This window comes from Nicotiana attenuata, chromosome 2, assembly GCF_001879085.1.
Source record: "Nicotiana attenuata strain UT chromosome 2, NIATTr2, whole genome shotgun sequence".
In the NCBI taxonomy this organism is placed as follows: domain Eukaryota; kingdom Viridiplantae; phylum Streptophyta; class Magnoliopsida; order Solanales; family Solanaceae; genus Nicotiana; species Nicotiana attenuata.
In genome coordinates this window covers 47783480-47789374 of record NC_031990.1, presented here as the reverse complement: position 1 = coordinate 47789374, position 5895 = coordinate 47783480, and positions in this window count along the sequence as shown.

The following is a 5895-nucleotide window of genomic DNA, read 5'->3' as shown; positions in this document are numbered from 1 at the left end:
TATAGTTTATGAATTTGTATTACAAGGTCGGAGTAAGTGTGATATTTAAGGAATCTTTAGTTAGTTTTATTAGAGATTTGTAATTCAGTGTAGGAATAATATGAGGTAGTTTTTGGGTGTTAGAATAAGTGTGAGATTTAGAGAACGTTTTGTTAGTTTGGTATAGATTTGTATGTCATGTTGGAGTAGGGTGAAATTTAGAGAACTTATAGTTAGTTTGGTCAGAGATTTGTGTTTCAGTCTAATAAGTGAGAGTCGGAGAACCTTTAGTTTTGCAGAACCAGTAATTTTTCTTTTTAAGATAAATTATTGAGTACTTCAATGAAATAGGCCGGATGGAGCGGAACAGATATGTAAAATATTCATATGGCCAATGAAAACTTTTTTGGGATTGAGGCGTCTTCGGTTGATATTTCCTCTGTGACATTGCATAATACAGTTTCTGGAAGCCATATTGGATGGAGCGTTCGGTTGTGTTCTAGGGAAGCATGATGAAACGGGGAGAAAGGAGCAGGACATCTACTATCTCAGCAAGAAGTTCACTCCGTACGAAGCTCGATATTCTCTGTTGGAGCGCACCTGCTGTGCTTTGACTTGGGTAGCCCAGAAGCTGAGGCACTATTTTTGTGCCTATACTACGTATCTCATATCAAGGATGGATCCATTGATGTACATTTTTCAGAAGCCCATGCCCACTGGCAAGATAGCCAAGTGGCAGATCCTGCTGAGTGAATTCGACATTGTCTACGTGACCCAGAAAACAGTCAAGGGACAGGCACTAGCGGATCATCTCGCCGAAAACCCTGTGGATGGAGAATATGAGCCCCTAAAGACGTATTTTCCGGACGAAGAGGTATCATCATAGGAGAAGACATTGCAGAGTCCTATGATGGTTGGAGGATGTTTTTCAACGGAGCAGCAAATTTCAAAGGAGTTGGCATAGGAGCAGTCCTAGTATCAGAAACTGGTCAGCACTATCCGGTATCCGCCAAACTCAAGTTCCCATGCACCAACAACATGGCTGAGTACGAAGCCTGCATCTTAGGGATCAAGATGGCCATTGACATGAACATCCAAGAGTTGCTAATAATTGGGGACTCAGACCTACTTATACATCAGGTACGAGGAAAATGGGCGACCAAGAATTCAAAGATACTCCCTTATCTGCACCATGTGCAGGAGTTGAGAAAGAGGTTCACAAAGACAGAGTTCCAGCATGTTCCTAGAGTCCAGAATGAGTTTGCCGATGCATTGGCTACCCTATCGTCCATGATACAACACCCAGATAAGAACTTCATTGATCCTATTCCCGTGAAGATCTACGATCAGCCAGCTTATTGTGCTCATGTCGAATAAGAAGCAGATGGAAAACCTTGGTTTCACGACACCAAGGAATATTTGGCCAAAGGAGAATATCCAGAGCTTGCAAATACCACTCAGAAGCGCACACTTCGGAGGCTGTCTAACAACTTCTTTCACAACGGAGGAATCCTGTATAGGAGGACTCCGGATTTGGGACTACTAAGGTGTGTTGACGCAAAAGAAGCATCCAAGCTACTAGAAGAAATCCATGCCGGGACCTGTGGGCCACATATGAATGGCTTTGTCTTAGCCAAGAAGATACTCCGGGCAGGTTATTTTTGGATGACTATGGAGACGGATTGCATCCAGTATGTCCGAAAGTGCCACCGCTGTTAGATCCATGCAGACATGATAAGAGTGCCATCAAATGAGCTTAATGCAACATGCTCACAATGGCCTTTCGCCACCTGGGAATGGATGTTATTGGACCAATCGAGCCGGCCGCATCAAACGGGCACAGGTTTATCCTAGTAGCAATTGACTATTTCACCAAATGGGTTGAAGCAGCATCTTACAGAGCAGTGACTAAGAAAGTCGTGGCAGACTTTGTTCGTGACCGTATTGTCGATTTGGGATTCCAGAATCAATCATTACCGACAATAGTTCCAACCTCAATAGCGACTTGATGAAGGCTATGTGTGAAACCTTCAAGATCAAACACAAGAATTCCACAACTTACAGGCCTCAGATGAATGGAGCCGTAGAAGCCGCCAACAAGAATATTAAGAAGATACTAAGGAAGATGATAGAAAAGCATAAACAGTGGCATGAGCAGTTATCATTTGCTTTATTGGGGTACCGCACCACAGTCCGCATATAAAAAAAAACTCCCTACATGCTGGTTTACGGTACAGAAGCGGTCATTCCCGCCGAGGTAGAAATTCCCTCCCTAAGGATCATACAGGAAGCAGAACTCGACGATGCAGAATGGGTGAAGAGTCATTACGAATAGTTAGCCCTCATAGATGGTAAAAGAATGAATGCAGTTTGCCATGGTCAGCTTTATCAGAACAGAATGTCCAGAGCCTTCAACAAGAGAGTCAAGCCAAACGGTTCACACCGGGGCAACTAGTGTTAAAGAAAATTTTCCCGCATCAAGATGAAGCCAAAGGGATATTCTCTCCCAACTGGCAGGGTCCGTACATGGTTCACCGGGTTCTGACAGGAGGAGCCCTCATACTTGCAGAAATGGACAGGGAAGTTTGGCCAAAACCAATCAATTCAGATGCAGTCAAACGATACTATGTGTAACCATTTATGATTTCCTTATGTAATTTAAAATACGTCTGACCTGATTCCCGTTTAAGAGGGGATACGTAGGCAGCCTTATGGGTTCGGTCAAAATTCAATAAAATTTTCATTCCCCCCCCCCCCCCCCGCAATTGGAAACTAGGGCAGAATTTTGAGGAGGACCCTCAAAATTCCGTAGCAAAAGAAGTTGCAACGTCTTGGACCACATCTCTTTCGTTGGTTCATCTAAAGAAAACTATTTTTTTATGCATTTACGCTATATTTTTACTAAATCATGCATGTTTGTCACCAAAATTGCTCTGTTTAGCAACGCTACCCCAATGATACCCACAATGTCACCAGATCAATGCCGAGCAGGGCAAGCAAAGTCAGCGGTGACACGAACTAACCTTTCCCCTTTACAAAACTCACGATTTCTCTTTTGATGCAGGCACCCAAGTCGCAAAATTATATATTATACACTCATACTATTCAGGAATACAACTCTCTGAATGATCACCTCACAATCGTTATTCGCATGCAATATCCCCAGCAGCCACAATATCACAATCAGCTACCAGCTATCAGCTATCAGCTATCAGCTAAGGATTTTTATTACTATTCGTCTTTCATCTTTTGCATAAGGCTACCATTCTGCCTTCCAAGGTTAAGCTCTACCTCCATCTGCATTTCTTGCATTGCATAAGGCAACTATTCTGCCTTCCGAGGTTAAGCTCTACCTCCATCTGCATTTCTTGCATTGCATAAGGCTACTATTCTGCCTTTCGAGGTTAAGCTCTACCTCCATCTGCATTTCTTGCATTGCATAAGGCTACCATTCTGCCTTCCGAGACTAAGCTCTGTCTCCATCCGCATTCCTGCATTGCATAAGGCTACCATTCCGCCTTCCAAGGTTAAGCTCTACCTCCATCTGCATTTCTTGCATTGCATAAGGCTACCATTCTGCCTTCCGAGACTAAGCACTGTCTCCATCAGCATTTTTGCATTGCATAAAGGCTACCATTCTGCCTTCCGAGACTAAGCTCTGTCTCCATCCACATTTTTGCATTGCATAAGGCTACCATTCTGCCTTCCGAGTTTAAGCTCTACCTCCATCTACATCGGCTGAAAGATCGCCATTTTACTTATATTTTTTTTTGCATGGCTGAAATATTGCCACTTCATTTAAATCCTGCATCGGCTGAAAGATCGCCATTTTACTTACATTTTTGCATGGCTGAAATATCGCCACTTCATTTAAATCCTACATCGGCTGAAAGATCGCCATTTTACTTACATTTTTGCATGGCTGAAATATCGCCACGTCATTTAAATCCTGCACCGGCTGAAAGATCGCCATTTTATTTACATTCTTTCATCGGCTGAAAGATCGCCACTTATTGCATTTCATGGGCTGAAAGATCGCCAAACTGTCCAAGGGCGTCATTTTTCGGAGGCACCATTCGCATAGCTCGAGAACACCATGCCATGGCCTGAGGACTCCTTTTATCTCTTGCATATCACTATTCAAAGGCATCATCGCTCGGAGGCATCATTTTCATATCCCGACAGCATCATTTCATCGCCTGCGAATTCTTTATTCTATGCTTCATGGCCCAGGACATCATGGTCTGAGGACGTCATCCTAACCGTCCGAGGACAGCATTCATGGTCCGACGGGAAATTGCATCATGTCTAAATTTATGCACAATACATGCACATATTGCTTATCTGCAGGTAAACCAGTGAGCAACGACCATCTTAGCAGGAGCGATCCCGCTCCGGTTCCCGCAGCCCTATTAGACTCTTAACCACCCATCCCAACCTAAGTATCGCATCCGTTCTTGAAAGATCTCCTTCGGCATACTCCGCCGATGGATCCTGAACTACATGTGGCCTGATTCCTGTAAGACCGGGGATATGTAGGCAGCTCAGGAACCAGAGCACGGTCAAATTCTTCGAACCGTTTCGTTCGGTCAAAATTGGCCATCATATCTTTACCCGACAACTCTTTCATCCTTCCCGGGTAAAGAGGGGTAGCTGTTGATACCCAATTTTTTCCTAAGTATTTTTTTAATTATATGAAAAATACTTTCAAAATAGCATATATATGTATATATAAGTATGTCCAAGTGTTTTAGTATTTTTCCCAATTTTTAAAGATTTTTTAAATCAATTTATTATCCATTTTAGCAGTACAAAAACCAATAANTAAGTATGCCCAAGTGTTTTAGTATTTTTCCTAATTTTTAAAGGATTTTTAAATTAATTTATTGCCCATTTTAGTAGTACAAAAATCAATAATTATTCCCAAAATTATCATTTTTTATGAATAACTTATTTTATTGTCATATTTATACCAAAATGTAGCTAGGGTAATTTTTATATCTTTTTGCAAATTTATTTGGTATTTTAAAAGCCAAATTGAACGTAATTGCAATTTCAGCCTATTTTAAGAATTAATAGCATTCTATAATTATGAAATTGGTTCCAATATTTTTAAATTAATATTTATATATTATTAACTGATCCAGTACTTTTAATTTGCTTTCAAAATCATTTTTACTATTTTTATAAAATAAAAGGGGGAAAACTGGTTATTTAAAATTTGGCCTCATTTCGTTTCAATTGCAGCCCCATTACATTTCGATTATAGCCACATTGAACCCCCCCCTAATTGACCCAATTTTGAATCCCAACCGGACCAGCCCAATTCCATACCCTTAACCCGTTGTATTACCCGATCCAAACCCCTTTTAATCCAGGCCGTTGATCAATCTGATCAACGGCCACGATCTCCCCTTACCATTTTAATTCACCCAAACCCCCAACCCTAACTCATTTCACTCTATCAGCCGCCCCTGAATTCCTTTCCTCTCTCAAACTCTCTCAAACTCTCTCGAAGGTTCTTGAAACCCTAATCGTCTTCCACCATGTTTAACCTCAATCTCACCGGAATCCATGGCCTCTCAGGCCATGGATGGCCTATACTCACCTCCCTCTGCTGTTGAACGTTTGGTGTTCGAAGTTTCGAGGTATGACCTCGATGGTGTCTGTTCAGATCTTCTCCGATTCAAGGTTCTATGGCCTCTCCGGCCTTGCTCCAGCGTATCCAAGCATTATGAGCCTATTTCTGACTTATCCGACTCAGATCAGACCTTTTCCAAGCCTTTCTGTTTTAGGGTCCTCTGAAACCCTGCTATTCAAGGTTCTCTCTGATTTGTTTCTTAAATTGTTCTATATCTGTGCTCTACTTGAGTTCTAAACGTTTTCCAATTTTTCTCAAAATTCTCTCTTCGATTG